Genomic DNA, 7,616 nt, shown 5'->3' with positions numbered 1-7,616 from the left:
CTCAGTCACTGAGCCAGGGATTTACTGGGCATGCCCTTCTCAGCAATAATAAACTCCATCCTTAGCTCCTTGGGATTGTTTGAAATTGCAGAGCAGCACAGAGAGTACAAGAGGATGACTAAAAAAGATCCAAAATTTGTATATTATTATTATCATTCCTTTCTCCTATGAAGAAAACTGTAATCACAGCAAATCAAAATTTGCTTAATCCCTGTGAGTTCTTGTGCCATGAGGGTTGCACAGTTTGGGTTTTCACCCTTGGTGCCAACATCCATTTAATTCTGGGACGTGCACAGCTCAGTCACTGACCCAGAGATTTACTGGACATGAACCATGTGCTTTTCAGAAATAATAAACTCCATCTTCAGCTCCTTGGGATTGTTTGAAATTGCACAGAGAGTGCAAGAGGATGACTAAAAAAGATCCAAAATTTGTATATTATTATCATTATTCCTTTCTCCTATGAAAACTGTAATCACAGCAAATTAAAATACATGAGGTAGTGTTCTCTTCCTTGGAAAAGAAGATAGATACCTTCATATTTCATGTGCACAGAATAATATTTTCAATTTAGCTGTTGCAGAACCCTGAAAATTTACCCTGCTTGGCACTGGCTTCCCAACATGTAGGAGTTTAGGCTGCTGCATCATTTGGAAGCAGATTACTCTTTAACACAATGCATTTTAAGATTAATAATTTCAGAAGTTTCTGGGCATCCATTCAAGAGAACAGCTCCTTGGAACAATGTCTGGTTTTGTTAGGTTATTGCACAAAATCAGCATTGCATGCAGATATTGCTGTCTCTCAGTGTCACCCTGAAGGATTTTATTCAGCTCCTGAAGTGATACTACAAAATGAGCATAATTTCACCATGTGAAACCAACCAGCAGGAAGGAGGAATTATATGCAATGCTAGCAGGAAACAAAGGCTGGAACATGGTGGTAAAATAACTTTTTCAAAGTTCAGAAAAGGAAAATTGCATCATAAAGAAAATCGGGCTTAATAAATTACCAGTCCTGTGGGAATTGTCTTGTACTCTGAGAAGTAATTCTGGGTATTTCATCTCATCAGGATGATGGATGGGCTGGCTCTGCCTGAGGGAGCGTGTTTAAGCACAAGGTAAGCACTAAAGATGAAAGCTCTGTGTTTCTGCAGCTGCCCTGTGTGAAATTGGCTTCTCCGAGGAAGGAGCAGAAATCAGGGTGGTTCCAAAGGAAGCTGGGCCAGTGAAACAGAGCAGCTTCATTTTGTTCCATCAGAGAGCCAGATTATCCCTGGAGAAGTCCTTGCCTTGTGCCAAACCATCTCAGCTACCTCAGGCACTTGATTGTGGGTTCAAATTGGGATCCAGGAGCTCCCCAGCTCTCCAGACCTGCCAGCAGCCTTTGGGTCCACATAAAACCCCCAGCCATGGAGAAGGAGCTGCACATCAGCTCCTGGACACCCTTTTTTATTTTATTTTTGATTTTTGATTGCTGACTCCCTTTCCTGCAGCACCAGGCGGCTCTGGAAGGTCAGTCAGGCCCAGGGCTCTGGATGAGCAGGTGATTTACACCTGCCTGCCTTCCTCCGGGGGTGACTCACAGGCTGGAGAGTTTCAGCCCAGTTTCTATTTTAAGTTGCTCCACCTTGTTGGTTCCTCCTGAGAGGGGCTGGATCTCGTAGCTGATATCACTGACATCTCCAGTGATAATCTGTGGCTGTCAGCAGGGTAAAAAACCCCAAACCTGGGCTGCAGCAAATGGATAAAGGCTGAGCAGGGCCCAGTTCCTGGGGGACAGCAACTCCATTTCCCCACTTCCCATCTTTTTTGGAGGTGTTCTCATGCTGTACTCCTGATTTAATGTCTCTTTTTCAATTTTAAAGAGTTAAAATGTTTCAATTTTAATTAGATTCATATGACTTTTCAGCCAGAAGAGGAATCACGTGCAGGTGCTGTGACCCTACAAATGCTGCTGTGGGTTCAGAGATAAATCTGCAGCCACAGCAAGCCTGAATATGGATTTAATTTTGTGCATTTTCCCTGGATTTTTGCACTGGCAGTGGGTGTGCTGTGCAGGAGAGGGAGCTTTCACTTGTGGACGTCACATCCCTGGTTGTGATGGATTCCTTTGGTTTTGTGAGTGTGTGGGGTTTGTTGCATTACAGAGCTTGTTTGGGGAGATAATCCACTTATCAGGCCAAGAACACCTTCTCTCCCTAGCAAACAACAAATTAGTTCTTCCCTTTCTGAGGGAGATAAAAAGGGATATCCCAACCCAGGGGAGCAGGCCCATGGCATGGGGCTGGCAGGATCAGAAACAAAAGGAGAGGAAGGAAAAAGAAAAACACATTTGTTGAGGAATGGCTGCAAAATCTGAGCGATTTACTGCAGCAACTCATTCATCAGGGGAATTTGGCCTTGCCTCACTCTAATCTAAATTGAATCTAATTTAGATTCCAAGCAAGGGATGGGAATCCTTTCCTGAACCAAAACAAGCCTTGCCACCTCCTACCTATTCATTACTCATTCCTTAATTTGTTTGGGTTTGTTATGTAGGACACTCGGGAAGAATAGCTTAAAGCTGTGAGTGCTGCTGGATCTGGTGCTATAATCTCTGCTTTGCTGCACATGGCGTTTGTTTCTGGTGCAGTTTTGATGCTGGGGTGGTTCCATACCCCTGCTTGGGGCCCCCAGGAAGTGGGGTGTGAAAATTTTCCTTTTATTCCTGAACTGCATGGGAGAGAGCACTGCAGCCTGGGGCTCGAACAGTTTCTGGTTTTTCATGAAAAATGAAGAACCATCCACGCAGAGCCACCCAGCAGAGCCATCAGGCAGAGCCTTTCTGGAAGGAGGGGCTGGAGGATGGTTCTCCCCACCTTTGGGGTGTCCTGCCTTGTGACCTACTTTCAGCTCTTGCTTTATAAGTCAATAAACACAAATCTTGGCCTCCCAGTCTGTGCATGTCTGGGAATGGCATCATCCCTTCCTCGGGGCCTGCCAGGGCTGCCAGCACCTGCACTGGGGCTCAGCGCAGTGAATAATCCTCATTCAGGACTTACTGTTTAAAATATGTGCCACAGTTTGTTCTGAGCCTGTTTTCTGGGGAAATATGAGATTTAGGCATTTTTGGGCACTGATCCCAACAGCTTCTGCAACCTGGAGCAAGTGAAGCCTGCCTTGGAGCACAACCCAGACCATGGTGCTGCCTCCTAATTTTTGAATTCCATCCCTGATTCTTTGCATCTCTGTGTCTTCCCTCCCTCCCTCCTGGAAATCCATCTCAGTTCTGAGGTGTTTGTCCCCCTGGGAATGCTCAGCTGCCTGCAGGGATCTCTGTGGCCCCGTGGGGATGTGCTCCATGGTCTGGTCACTGTCTGGGTGCCATAAATCCTGTCACACCCACAGACATCATTCCCATCAGACTAATTTGTCTGCTGCTGACTCCGGGCAGAACCTTGGGCTGTGCAGGTTGTTAAACCCCAAGGATAAAGGTGTGGATTGCAAATTCAAGACTTGGGGAAAACCCTGCCTGCAAGCAGTGAGGGAGGAATGGGAGTGGGGAAAACGAGCAGCGCAACAGGGGTGAGAGAGTGGCTTGGATTTGGGGATATCTGGAGAAGTTGCTGGGAAAAAAAAAAAAAGCAAATTATCAATTTCCCTGCAGAAACTGAGGGGAAATGTTGATCATCCCCACTGATAATGTTGAACATCCCCCCATTTGCTGGAAAAAAAGCAAATTATCAATTTCCCTGACAGAAAATGCTGAACACCCCAACCGGAGTAGGTTGTGTGTGTGCAATGGGGTTTGTGCCATCTCTGCCCTGCTGCTCCTCTCTGTGCCCTCTTCCAGAGCTGTTTGCCAGCTCCCTCCTCACAGACAGCATTCCCAGAGAGGCAGATGGGTGATGCAGCTCTGGCAGCTGGTGATGGGGCAGGATTTGGGGATTGCTACTTCCTCCCCACTTCCTCCAGCTCCCAAACAAGAACCTCCAGCACGTGTGAGCAAAGCTGGTTTGACCTCATTAGAGACAACCAAACACCTCCTGTCCCAAAAAGCTTTTTTTGTTGCCCAGGTGATGTTGGGGTCTGCTGTTCCAGCCTCCAGGCACCTCTCCTGAGCAGGAATTCTGTCTTCTCCCACAGCCTGCTTTAGTCACATCTCTCCCTCCTGTTTTTCCCTTCTGGAGTTTCCTCCCAGCTCTTGGATGAAGTTTGGCACATTCAATCTGGTGGCACTGCGGTTGGGAGCTGAAAGGAATTTGCATTTTGGTTTTCAGGGAGATTTTTCAGGCGTGCAGAGCCACCCCATGAAATATGAGTTGGTGGAATCAAAACTGAATTATATTTTTAGTAATTACATTCAAGGGATCAGCATAAATTATTAATTTTTTTAAGAAGGTGGTTTTAATTAGCTCTAAAGCAGCTGGAGATAAGGAATTGTGAGCTAGCAATGTTATCCTGCATTTCCATGGTTCAATCTGAGATCTGCTGGGCCAGGCAGGGCTGGGGTTTGGGTTGGACCCTTCCAAGTGAGCTGAGCTCTGCTTTTATTTCTGGGACAGAGTTTCCATGGGGTCAGGAAATGCTGCCAGAGTGAGCAGATCCCTTTGGTGGCAATGTCAAAACTTGGAGCAAAACCAGGACAGGACAAGGAGGCAGCTCCTGAGGCAGCATTTTGGCTTTGAGACTAAAATAACCCACAGGAGGATCTATATTCTGCTGGAAATGCTCCTGGCTGCTGTAGGTCTTCCTGAAAAACCTCAGCCTGTGTTTGGAGTCATGCCATGGATTCCCAGATTTACTGAAAAACCTCAGCCTGTGTTTGGAATTGTGCCATCAGTTCCCAGATTTCTCTGAAAAACCTCAGCCTGTCACAGGAATCATGCCATGGATTCCCAGGTTTCCCTGAAAAACCTCAGCCTGTGTTTGGAGTCCTGCCATGGATTCCCAGATTTGGGGTCGTTCTTGCTCCATTCCGTGCTGAGTCTGAGCCATGGGAGGTTTTTCAAGCTTCCTGATGAGCCCTTTTTTGCTGGAAAACACTAAATTAGCAGGTCGTGGAGCCAGTTTAGAGAGAATTGTGGCTATTTGCATATTTAATAACCTGCAGATCATGAAGTGCAGGTGATTTGATGCCTCAAGAAGGAAAAATGCTTGGGAAGAGGACAAAAAACACAATGAAACATGCTGCCAAAGAAAAGCTGATTTTAGTGCTGGAACCCAGTGGGTCAAAGACTCTCGAAGATCAAAACACAAAAGTTTCAGTGCTCTAAAGCACTGAAGTGTTTATAGAGCCAGTTCACAGAGAATTGCAGCTATTTTCATATTTAATAACTTGCAGATCATGAAATGCAGGTGATTTGATGCCTCAAGAAGGAAAAATGCTTGGGAAGAGGGGCAAAAAAATTACTGCCAAAGGAAAGCTGATTTTAGTGCTGAAACCCAGTGGGTCAAAGGCTCTCTGAAGTTAAAAACACACAAGTTTTCAGCGCTCTAAAGCACTGGAATGCTCCCTGCTCTGTGCTGGCTCCTGTCTGCCCCAGGAGGGTGTTATGAGGTGGGGAAGAGCCCATAAAGCTCTGCCTAGAAAGGGAAATGAGGTGAGGAGGTTTTGCTGAGCAAGGGGAAGGAGGGAAGGAGAAGGACTGGCATTGCCAAAGCAGCCCTGGCGTGCTCATGGGGCAGCAATGAAGGAATGGGGGTCACTGTGGGGGCGGAGGTGCCATAAACTGGTCATTACAGCAGGAAACGGGAAGTGCAGGGCCCTCACCCCTGGGTTTAATGCGTGGCCTTGAGCAAATCACCTCACCTGGATTTACCCCTGCTCCTGGCAGGGAGGGTTTGACACTCTGTGGGTTCAGGAGATCAAGGATTTTATTGTTTTATGGGTAGATGTACATCCAGTGCCCACAGAAGCCAGAAGGAGGTGCAGCACTGACCCTCCTTGTCTGCGTTGTCTTCATAGCTCAAATTCAATATTTATAGACCCTGGAGTAGCTGGGAAAGGAAAATCATCCTTAATACTCTTAATACTTAATACTCTTTATCCCAGCTGAGGAGCTCTCTGGCGTTTTAGAGGAAGCACATTCCTCTGTAAATTGAGATGAGCTTCCAGCTTTTCTGGAGGATGTGTGAAGTTTTATTGCTGCTGCCTCATCCAGAGATGGCTCCATCCTTGTGCCTTCAGAGCGTGCACTAATGTGCTTTACTGCCTGAGCTCTCAGACAAACAGAAATATTTATTTGTGAGCTGCTGCCCTGAGGTGCTGGGAAAGGGTGGTGATGCCTGTGGTGCGGAAGAAAATAAAGCTTCTTTTAGAACACCTCGTTTCTTGGAAAGTGATGTGGCCGTTCCTGGTCTGATTTGCATCAGGATGGGAGGGAGGAGGAAGAGGAAGGGGTTTTGTGCAGGGGCAGGGAGTTGCCCTGTGTGGTGGAGCAGATGGACAAGGTTTCATGCAGGAGATGAGAACCAGATCCTTGCCAGACAAACAGATCTCGCTCAGAGCAGCTGGCTGAGCACTCCTCTTTGGGCTCTCTTTATGGTTCATTGCTTGCCTCTTTTTGGAATGAAATTCCTGGCCTAAAGCTGATGTATTTTATAGAAAAAGGAGGTTTTTTTTCTCTCCCTTCCAAAGGCTTTGCTCAAAACACATTTGTGACAAAAAGTGACACCCCCCTGCTGCAGACATCTTTTATGAAAAATCCTTTCCTTAGGATTTTTCCTCCTGAGAAGCTGAGAGGCCTCAGGAACAAAATGCAAACAATGGTTATCTGCTGCTGTGGAATGCAACAGGTGCATCTGGGATTGGTCTCGTGTGGTTGTTTCTAATTAATGGCCAATCACAGCTGCCTCAGACAGAGAGCCTGAGCCACAAACCTTTGTTATCATTCTTTGCTATACTATTCTTAGCCAGCCTTCTGATGAAATCCTTTCTTCTATTCTTTTAGTATAGTTTTAATATAATATATATCATAAAATAATAAATCGGCCTTCTGAAACATGGAGTGAGATCCTCGTCTCCTCCCTCATCCTCAGACCCCTGTGAACACGGTCACACCACACCCCTGAGGGTTCTGGGCTCTGCATCCCTGTGCAGAAAAGCCTGATAACAGAAAATATTATATTTTATGGGGTTTTCCAATGAAAACTGTTCTTCCAGCCACCTTTGTAATTGAGGATTGCTTGCACAGAGTGAAGAAAGGTGAATTAGGTGCCGTGAATGGGCTGCGAGCATCCTGAGTGCAGGGATGGCCAGAATTCAATAACTCCTGTCCTGCTGTGTGCAAGAGGTTATACAGAAACTTCTATGAGCAGAGAGGAGTTTAGGAGGATCCACGTTTACCCCTGAAAGAATTTCCTACAAAGGTCATTGACACAGAAACCAAGAAAGAAAGAAAGATAAATAAGAAAAACCTGAACTTAAAACGTCTGTCTATTCCATAAGCACTTTGTTTGTCTTGCCTGACCAATGAGTAAACAAAAGAATTTTTTAAGAATGTATAAAAAGCATCCATGCTGTAATAAAAAACAGGTTTGAAACCATCTGAAAATGGAGTGTAGCTTTGTGTTGTCCCCATCTCAACTGTGACACTGCTGGGCTGTGTGTGTAGTGCCATTGGAATGGGAATG

This window comes from Melospiza melodia, chromosome 29 (assembly GCF_035770615.1).
Source record: "Melospiza melodia melodia isolate bMelMel2 chromosome 29, bMelMel2.pri, whole genome shotgun sequence".
NCBI classification, from domain to species: Eukaryota; Metazoa; Chordata; class Aves; order Passeriformes; family Passerellidae; genus Melospiza; species Melospiza melodia.
Note: the sequence above shows the minus strand (reverse complement) of the source record.